The 10,636-nt window shown below is 51.8% G+C and overlaps 1 long non-coding RNA gene across 1 annotated transcript; it reads left to right on the plus strand.

Moving 5' to 3' along the window:
* Window positions 1-2,150: 2,150 nt before the first annotated feature.
* Window positions 2,151-10,049, plus strand: LOC146203668 (uncharacterized). The gene is made up of 2 exons (XR_014703897.1): window positions 2,151-2,303; window positions 9,073-10,049. It is a non-coding gene; the product is annotated as an uncharacterized LOC146203668 (long non-coding RNA).
* Window positions 10,050-10,636: the final 587 nt, after the last annotated feature.

Genomic DNA, 10,636 nt, shown 5'->3' on the forward strand with positions numbered 1-10,636 from the left:
TTGAGCGACTGGCGAGTACGGTTTCCCTGAAAATCACGGCCTCTATTCTCTTTTTTTTTTTTTTTTCTTGCGGGGTAGAGGGTCTTGAAGTACCCGCGCTGGCGGTTCGACCCTCCTTGCGCATTAGGCGCGCGCCATGACCGGCACCACGTGCGACACGGCAGCCTGCGCCCACGGGACCATGCTCCCGCTTCAGCCTCCAGCAAGGTCTTCGCGATGTTGTGGTAGCAACTTCGTCTATCCTGAGGCAAAACGCCGGCGGTTGGCCGCGACGGAGAAGTCGATTCCGCAATCTGCGGCCTTCGTAAACTCTTGCTCTTTGCCCTGATTGCGCAGAAGCCATCCTTGGTTTCCCGCGAGCTATGATGGGCTTCACTAAAAGCCCATCAAAGCGGGCAGCCAGCGCATGGCCTAGTCTGCCACGTACTTGCCCCTCGCCCAAAGCGGCCCCTCTCGCGCCGTCCCGCGTGGCCAAATGAGCTGGTTGACGGGTCAGCTGACAAGTTTGACGCGACGGTAACGACTGCGCGATCGAAAATCGACGCGCAAATTCTTCGTAGACACGTATTCGCCTCCCGCTTCCAGGCGGCGGGACACAACACCGCGAACACCTTTCTGCCGCAGGCTTATCTCTGACAGCTCCTCCGAGCCCCCAGACTAACATGCACTATGCTTGCTGCGGCGGCCGGTGTGGCACACTTCTTTTTTGAGACGCAGGTCAAGGATCGCGTACCTCACTCGACGCGCGCGCACGCTGATGTTTCAACACGTCGATCAGGGCCCATCGCATCGTGCCAAATTATGCCGGCTCTGGGACGAAATAAAGAGGAGGAGGAGAGACTAAACGTGGGCGCGAATCGGGACGAGTGGAAACAGGCGAGAAATAAAGGGAGCGAAGAATAATAATAATAAAAAGAAAAGCATACGCGCACTAAGTATCGAGTTGCTTCGAGCGAGCGGCCAGTCCGGTCGACTCCGTTCTTTATCTGCGTGTTCGCTGATTCAGTGCCAGGGTCGAGGATCCCTTCAGAGCTGCTGTCTATAATCGGTAGATCATCAATTCCTTATCTCGAAAAACAAATCGGGTCCCCCCCGCCTGCACCGTACAGAAGCTGATGCTCCGTCGCGCGGAGCAAGGGGAGAGGAGCTGGCCAGACAACCTACGCACCGATCCACCCAAGTTCCCGCCTCGCCACCGCGATCTATCCTTCATTTCCTTTGCTTCTTTTTTGGTTGGCGTAAATTATCGGGCTCTCTTCGATGAAACGAGCCGCTGCCCTGAGCGGAAAGCGAGCAAAGCGGTGTTGGCAAAAAGCAAAATGCGAATGAAGAACAAGAAATGAAGCAAAAAAAAAAGAAAGAAAAGAAAAGAAACATGCGGCGGCCACTTTTGTGCGAAGAAAGAAGAGGAAGAAGAATTAGGGGTGCGCAGGTGGGCAAGACGATGGGCGGCCTCCGTCGTGAGAACGTGCGCGGCAGCAGCAGCAGAAGAAGACCGCGATGACGCGCCGCTCCGCAGGAGCACACGAACCGAAATGGTGCTAAGATGGCGGCACGGCTTCGACAGAGGGGTGGCTCTTGAGGAGACTGCCCTATTCAGGACGACGCCGCCATAGCTTTCGCGCGTCTTCTCTTTCACGTTGCTGCATTGCTTGTCTGGCTGATTACGCTTCGCCGGCTTTGTTGTTTGTTCGTTCTCCATTCGCCCCTTTTGCCCGCTATCGTCGCTTCCCTCCTTCTCGTACGCCGTTTTTCACCCCTACCCAACCTGCTGGATTCCCTCTTTCTTTTTTGCTCTGCCGCACTTGTTATTTTTCGCAGCACCCTCTTTGCGTACTACACGCACGCACGGAAGGCGCGCGCGCGGGGGCACAAACACGCACTGGCGGCCCGACGCACGCACACAGACACGCAACACGTTTCTCGTTCTTTCTTTTCCGCCCGTCTACCTCCTCTCCGACGTTCGTGAATCAAAACGTGACACGCCATCGCGCCCGCATTCCGAGACCGGAAAGGCCGCCGCGGAGGCTCGTTCCCCACGTGACCACGTACGCGGCGTGACGTAAGGCATGTGACAAACCCACGTGACCTTGACGCACGTGACTGTGGCCTCCTCTCTTTCGCTCCCCTTCTCCTCGCCCGCTACGCGCTTGCCGAGCCTTATAAAAGCAAGCGCGCCGGCGGCACACAGTCGAATTACGCTTCTCTGCGTGCAAGTGCCTCGTTCTCCTATCGAGACTTCTCTTGGGACTTTCGGACCCCGCCAACCGCCAACATGTCCAGCTCCGGAGACGTCTGCTGCGGTACGTGCTTCTGATCGCCTCGTCTACGCTTATCTTCCTCTCTGCCTCGTGTACAAAATGTGTCACTCGTTGCCACTTTGTATCGGGGCAATTCTGAATATCATCAGCTCAACTTTTTCTTTTCTCTCCTATTGCGCGGAGCCGTGTGCCATCGTTTGCGATTCCATACTTAGCGCAAGTTCCGCTGGGCTTTCTAGACACGTAGGCGCGTAATTTCAGGGCTGTTCGACGAAGTTCGCCCCCTCACGGAACAGGCGTGCTTCCAAAATCGGTTCCCTTTCCGGAGGGGAACTGCGAGTGGACCAATTGATGAGTCCTCTCACTCGCAGCTCTTTCTCTGAAGGAGTTTATGTAATTCCAGCTTGTTTCATCACGAAGGAGTACCTGCATGGCCCAGCAGCTACTCCTCGTGTACGAACAGCTTTAAGTTGCGAGGAACGGCTGATAGCACCAGTTTTAATAAGGAGGATAACAGCAGCATGACGCCCGGGTGTGCGTAGTACCGCAACGCAGTTCTTCACTGGCACGATAAGAGGGAGGCCGCCGCAGAGATTTCGCTTAAAATTTATACTCGCACTAAACGCTCCCTGGAGGTCCGTTGTCCACCGCGCAGATCTGTTACTTCCTCCCCGCAAGAGCCCAGCACTCGTCTCTGGAAAAACCGAAGCCGACACGAAGGATAAAAATGCCAGTGTCTGAGATGTTTATAGCCCGGTTAGAGACCTCGCGTACGTTAGCGTAGCTGTTTCGTCTAACTTAGTGCCCCTTAATCTTTTACGATGCTCACAGATGTCAAAACAAACGAAACTTCCTTCTTTTCTGGTCCAGAACTGCTTCTATTACTCTAACGCTGTTTCATCTTTTTTATTATTCCCATTAACGCCTGCTTACTACATAGATAATCGTTTTATACTCACCCGGTATAATACGTTACAACTTGTTCACCTCTCGCAGAGTTATGATTCGAATCTGTACGAATCCATTTCAACATACAAGAAGCAGAAGGCAAGCTGTTACAGCTCTTCGTGAGAAAATTCCCCCATGCCGCTTGTCCCGGTGGCTGAGTGGGTAGGGCGCTCGACTGATGCGCAGCGCGATGTCCGCGGAAGAAAAACCTCAGGTGGTCGAAATTTCGGAAGGCCTCCACTATGGCGTCCCTCGTAGCCTGGACATTACTCTAGAAGCCAAGCCATTTCCCGATGGCTATTTGCTTCATTCTTAGAAGTCTGCTGTTGGTGAAATCGGAATTAAGGCATTTAGAGACTAATCCATGCAGAGGACAAGTAATGCAGCGATCATGTCACAAGCGTGTCCAATTGGCCGACGTGTCGGCCTGTCAGAATCGACTAATAATAACGGAGCTGACTGATTTGTAAGTTTTTGTTTGGTGGCCGTTGCGTAATACGGCTTCAGGTCTTAAACAATAGTAAGCTACTGCTTTAATCCGCGCAAAATGTAAGCCGTTATAAAACAAGCACCCCTTAAGTGCATCTTCTAAGCAATGTTATGAACTGGGACAGAAATATGGATCCAAATTTGGGCTCTTGCAGCCTCGAAAAACTGTAGCATTGCTCTAACCCCTTAATGAGATTGAAAATGTAATACACTTCTGTCCGAAAATTGGCCTATAATTCCGTGAAAGAGATGCAGGCCGCGAATCATTTAAGGCAGGACAAAAACAAAACAAAACAAAAAAAAAAAAAAAAAAACGTGGCAGAAAAGGGCGTCGTAAAACGCGCTTTTCCGCATATACACTCTTAATGTGGCGAAGCCGCCTTCTTGTCAAAGCATAATCAGGGAAGACGGAAATCAAGTTCGGGAGTGGAGAAAACGGGACTTAACGTTAAGCAACTCGCTGATATTGCTGCAGCAAGGCGTGGCGAACGTCCGCATTTTCAGCTTCAAACAAAACTTAGGGCAGTAACTATGATTTTACTTCCGGACGCGTAATTGAGAGTTGAAAGGTGTGGGCTGAAAGGAAGTTTGTTCTATTTATGTAGCTATGAAGAAACGACGATTGTTGTTTAGTTTACTGTGAGACTTGTAGAAAAGGTAAATTGAGAAAAGTGCATGATGTCATTATGCCCCGCCAGTGTTCCTCTGGCACGGGGATACGTGAGGAGCTCACAGGAACTGCGGTACACTTTTGTCCCTAGATAATAAATAGGGCCGAAAAACAGCCATTAACTGCAGCAACAGGTCACAGAAAAGCGTACACTTTTTTTTTTTTTTGTCGTATAGAATAAGAAAGAGGATTCGAGAAACAGTAGCATAGAGAAGACACTAACATTATGTTCAAATATCTTCTTCTATGCACGTGGGGAATGTCGGGAGATGTTTGATGACTCCTCCCCGTGCACGGACAAGACGCTGCAATTTGCCAACCGCATCGTTTGCTAACACTAGCTTACTGAGCTCATCACAATTCTCTGTGTGATCCAGATCGAGAAATGTTTCATCTCTTTACAATCCAAGTTGTTAATCGCGCGTTTGCACCGTAGAACTTCAATGACCCGAAATCGCGGTCACCTCGCAACATCTGAATCTCTCTTACCCCCGCTCCTGCGCGGGAATCTGCGTTAGTCTGCAGCGGGTAGTCGGCTCTCCCTAACGACTCGCACCGGACAGCGCCTGCCACGTCACGGCGCCGGTATTTTTCCGTCCGAGATCGTTGACTTGCAAATGCAGGTGGCTGCCCGCGCCACAGTGGGGCCGCAGCTCGTGCCGCGTCTTCCAGCTGCCGCTTGCGCGCGGGAAAGTTCGCTTCGCGTTGACGTGACCCTTGCGCGTTTCCCGCGTTCCGACGCACAGCGTGACATGGGAATAAAGGGGAGAGGAGGCGACGCGGGCGGGTGCCATGGGATGCCAGACGCGTTACGGCGATGCCTCGCATCCGCCGTCGCCGCTTAATGGTGGGGCCGCCCTGCCCACTGGCTTTTCCCTTCCTCTCAGAGGTTTTTGTTACGACATACAAGGACGCGCTACGCTGGCTGCGCCTCTCAAGAACTGCGCGCGCCGCTGTCACTCTCCTCCGCGCGTCTCTTCTCTCTGGTTCCTCGGCATTTCCGCCTCGGGACGATGACGTGTTGCAGCTCCTCCTCATCCTCCAAAACGACGCACGCTTCGGCGTCTCGGCCTCATTTCGCTATAACCGGCAGTACCGCCCTTTGACGAGGTCACTTTATGGAGGGGCAGCCACACAAGCGGCCTTTCGTCTATTGGAACAGCCCCTGAATCGAGGGATGGGGAGCTTCTCTTCTCGGCTTCATCACCAGCGGGGCCACTACTCCGGTGGCAGCTTCCTTGCATTTTTTCTCGCATTTCGATGCGAGAAACCGGACTGAATTGGTACTTTGACAGGTTTTCATTTCAGTGAATACCTTCTATACTGGTAACTTCAGGCGCCATTTATGCAGTTTGCTTAATCGGAACGGCGGTTCGATGCCTGCACAAAATCAAACTTGTCCAAGCAGGCAGATAGAAGTGAAGTGTAAGAAAAGAGGTAAAGGAAGCACACAATAATTAGGAAATTGACCTTGTATAGAAGCGTTCCATGGGCAAGGCAATAATAATGAGAGGGAGAGAGAAAATACGAACTGAGATCAGAATCTATCTACACATGAGGCGGCGTTTCTGTGCCCGCTGCACTGTCGGCTTTAATCTGGTAAATTTGCAACGCAGCGCCCGCCGCTCCTACATTTCGCGCACTTATGTGGACAGCCTTCCCCAAAGCAACACGGTGGTGCGGATAGGGGGAGCGCGGTACGTCTAGTACAAGACATTTCTTTTCCGGCCAGGCGGGTATGCATTGTCAGATTTTGATTGCCATCGCGAGGAAAAAATTCGTGGACCTTTCGAACTTGCAGTTGATGCGAAAGGTGCCGCTGCAACGACTGGAAGAAATAATAATATTAAAAAAGCGGCGCTCCTTCCCTCCGCCTTTTTTCGGACCAAAGCGTGCCACCAACGTGAAAGCGCACAGTGCAGCACGGCTATTCCACCGGCCATGTGATATTTTGTCGTCACCTGAGCGGAAATCGCGCCATTCCAAGCGCTGTAGGTGTACGCCGACCTGGCGTAGCTGCCCGCCCTGCAGGCATAAGGACCAATGAAACCGAACGTGTTCGTCGTGCTGGAGGCGAGGAGATAATACCAGCAGCCAAAACTCGAAAACGCGTAGCCCGTCTGTACGTGTTACGCACACTCGGCTGCCTTGGTCAGAGGAGACTGTACTGCGTCCGTCATGGCACCGGCTGCGAAATAGGTTTATACAGGCGCTTGGACGTCACTTGCTGCTGCCACAGAAAAAAAAAAGAAAGAAAAGTGCGCTGTATAAATAAAAATGAGTGCATCCATTTCGGCCGACAATAGGGAAAATTTATGCTGGCATCAATGCCAACAGTAGTCCCGCCGTGGTTGCTCAGTGACGCTCGACTGCTTGCACAAAGACGCAAATTCCGACAGCCGCTTTTTAATGGAGGGGAAAAGTAACAAACCCATGCACTGTGTGATTTCATTTCCCGTTAAGAACCCCGGCTGGCCGACATTGCCGCAGCCCTCCACGTGACATGTCACAGCACAAGTCTCATTAGAACGTTACACCCTATATATATATATATATATATATATATATATATATATATATATATATATATATATATATATATATATATATATATATATATATTACACACAGTAGTTAGAGCTGTTTATCTCTCTCTCTTAAATGTATCTGTAATTAAAGCAGAGGGGGTGACAACACTACGCTGCAGGCTCGATGACGGCATAATGATGACTAGGGTGGGGCCGGTAAGGCAAAAGTTTCCCCAGCTTTATATTATGTAAGAATATTACTTTCTTACTTTTAATATGTTCACATCTCATTTTGGCTCTAGCTTATGTAACTTTTCCTTCCAAATATGGCTTACCCCTTGAAAGAAGGCTCGAGCTTGAAAGTCGCTCAACGCAGTCATTCCGAAAGGGTGAACTCTCTCGGTCAATAACTCTCAGGGCCACGGTACTCACCTGCGGGCGGCGCAATTTCTGAGAACATGGGAAGACCCTGCTCGCGCGGAGCTGCCGTCTGGCTGGGCGTCCAGACGGTCAAAGAACACCTCCAAAGAGGCGGTCTTCAGCGTGGAAAGGACCGTGACAAGCGAAAGAGCGTCTGCCAGACGGACCACGGAAAAGTGTGTGTGTGGCGCGAGCGCGCACAGGAGAGAACGGAGGGTGGGGGGCAGTCGTGCCAGACATCACGGCGTGCCGACAAGAAATAGGCGTCCTCCCAAAAGTTAGTCGACTGTGGTCGGCGATCCGTCACGCTGCGCGAACTGCAAACACAAAGACCTTCCCCGCTCGGCCTTCTCCCTCTCCCCTGCATTGCGCAAATGACACGGAGAGACGCGGCCGGGCAGCGGCAGACGATCTGGTCCGCTTCCCCGTCGGGCCCTCGGCGGTCCGTCGGGGCACAGATGGGCAACGTGGGGCCGCGCCGCCGAGGCGCTAATCGTTCCGCGACCGTCTGGCTTCGCACGGTAGGACGACGCGAACCTTCATTCCCCGGCGCACGCAACGTCGCTAGGGTGGCTAGAACTAACGTCGCCGAAAGGAAAGGTCATCAACCCGCCTCCCATTATTGTCGCGCTGCCAACGACTCCTCGCACCGCGAATTCCGTCGTCGGCAGGCGCTGGAATTGGCGAAGGAAAGCTGCTGAGCAACTTGCGACGTCACGGACGCGCGCGCGCGCACCTGACGAGACTGAGCAAGTGCTTGCACCGGTATTCGCTTGAAGCTGCTCACTGATCTGCCCGCTCACTGGGGCATAGAGTAACATATATGACTGTGGTGCGGTCAATGCTACGTCGTATTGCGGCTGACGTTATGCGCACTCAGCGGTGCGTGCTTTTGTACATGGGTGTCCAAACAGAATTCGGCTCCAAGTTGTGGCTTGTGATAGCGAGGAGTTGCATGCGCCGATGCATTCTGTGCATTGCGCGGCCTCGGTGATGCAATCGTTTAACAGCTAAAAACATATTGCCCCGATTTTTTTTTTTTTGCTTCTAAATTCTTCACATATGGCATTTATCACATGGCTTTCTATGACATTTGCGACGTACGCTACATAAATTCGAAAAGGCAAAGAGAGGCCAAAATAGGCCAAACTATGCTTCCTCCTCGTATACTGTGCCCTTAGCGCAGTGAGCTCAGCTGTTGAAGCGGGCGCATCAGCAAAAGCACTGCTGCTGCGGCGTTGCTTTGGTCCTCTCCGAAACATGTCTCTAGTTGTGAGACTGTGTATGCAATCCGAAAAAGCGTGCGTCTCGGTACGGCGAAGGTTGTCTGGCCTTTGCATGACAAGGACGCTTGATTGCATACGGGTCCTGCCAGCAATCGCACTAACAAGTTCGACAAGTCACGCTCAATGCAGGCCAGGCCGGTTTCACGCCTTCGCCGCCCGGCACGCAGTGGTTTCCATATTGTGGTTGTGAGTGCGCGCTTGGAAAAAAGAAAACACTAACAAACTAAAAAAAAAGCACTCTGTGCGTTCGTACTGCCCTCCGCCTATCAATGTATTTGAACCGGAATATATATATATATATATATATATATTTTTTTTTTAATGCTCAACAGCAGTCCTAGGTTTGGGCTTGTACGCTTTGAAGAAGAAAAAAAAAATTTTGCGATTTGGCGTCGCAGAAGGATGTCGGCTGACTTGTTCTTTGGCGCTTTGGCACGTATCCTCACTATGAGTTTATTCGCCCCTCGCAGATAACAAGCCTGAGTGCTGCAACGAGACCGGTGACGCCAAGTGCGACGCCGAGCCCAAGACCGAGGCCGCCACCACCGAGGCACCGGAGGCGGCGCCAGCTCCGGCCGGAGGCGAGAGCGCCGCGCCGGCCGACGCTGCGCTGCAGGACGGTGCCAGCTCGTAGCCCGCCGGCGCAGTTCCACGCTGCCGCCTCTGCTCTTCGCCCGCTGCTTCGCTCTCTCCCTTCCGCCGCTGCGCAGGCTCCGCTGACAGCCTCGTCTGGGTCGACCCACTGCTGCTTCACCCAGTTCCCAGAGCTCTGCTAAAACGTCGGAGTCGCAGCTGAATGGTTTCGGACCCTCCAAAACATCCGGCCTGCTGCGCAGCTGGGATTTCATCCTCATGCCGACAGTAAAAGCGCTGTCCCCTGCTACCACAGTCATGGGTAGCGCCTTCTGTCCAGACAACAGAGCAGAACAATTAAACCCCCACCCCTTTCGAAAAAAAAAAAAAAGTAAAGGAAAGAGCCCGTAAAGAGTGTCCGTCACCATGGACACTGATCTGTGGAATGAATGCCCTCCTCCATCAGCGACCGAGAGTTCGATGGAATCATCCACGTGGTCTTGGCTTCCTGTGCGCTGTCCATCGGAAGAGGGTCCTCGGGCTGTCCTCGGTACCAGGAAGAGAACGAAAAGAGTGGAAGAAAGGCAGCTGGCGGGAGGTGCGGAGCGGTGCAAACGCGAGTCAGAGTTGAAGATTCCTAAAAAAAAAAGTGAAAACAAAACGCGCGGAGCGCCGACTTATCCTATATGCTATATATTTATGTAATGACACCCCTCAGCTTGTGTATACGCACGCTGGCGCCAAAAATAAAAATGACAAAAAAATGACAAAAACACATAAAACAGATAAAACAGAAAATAGAGGCAGTCAGCCATCTTCTCTTTCTGTACATTTCTGACAGTAAAACGTAAATAAAGTAAAAAAAAAAAATATACTTCCGGTCTGCCTGTCTGAATGTTTATATGTGCCGCCTTTTTGGAACAGTCTTGGAAAAGCAAGAGTGCGAAGTCAACACTTGGGAGACGGCGTACAGCTCTCAACTCCGTCTCTTCCTGTGCGTACAAAGACAGCTAGGCTACAAAAGTAGTCGGCTCCTCTGTGTGGGGCCTCATGGTTTTAGTTCGGGCAATTACGGTTATTTTATTGCAACGAGAGATGTACTCTCTCCTCGTCCCATCAAAGGTTTACACGTCCACAGACGCTGCAGTGTATACAATAGGATTAGAAGTAAAACTCCCAGGCCTTGAGAGGCTGTGCACAATAACTCGAAGGCGCTTATGCAAGCCACGACGCTGAAGTTGTTAATTGGGTGCTCTACCGAAATGCTCGCCCCGGACGAATGGCCACAATTCCACCGCTATGAAAAATAAGAGCGCTTTGAATTTGGCTTCTTGGCGCTGACGTATGCTGCAAACTTGAGTGTGCAGCAGTTGTCGTGTTAAGTAGGATACAGGTGCAATAAAATGCCCCAATGGCAGCTAAAAGCTCGAAGACATCTCGTAATCAGCGGGGGTTCAGCAG

Source organism: Amblyomma maculatum, chromosome 1 (assembly GCF_055883805.1).
Source record: "Amblyomma maculatum isolate TAMU_Amacu chromosome 1, ASM5588380v1, whole genome shotgun sequence".
NCBI classification, from domain to species: domain Eukaryota; kingdom Metazoa; phylum Arthropoda; class Arachnida; order Ixodida; family Ixodidae; genus Amblyomma; species Amblyomma maculatum.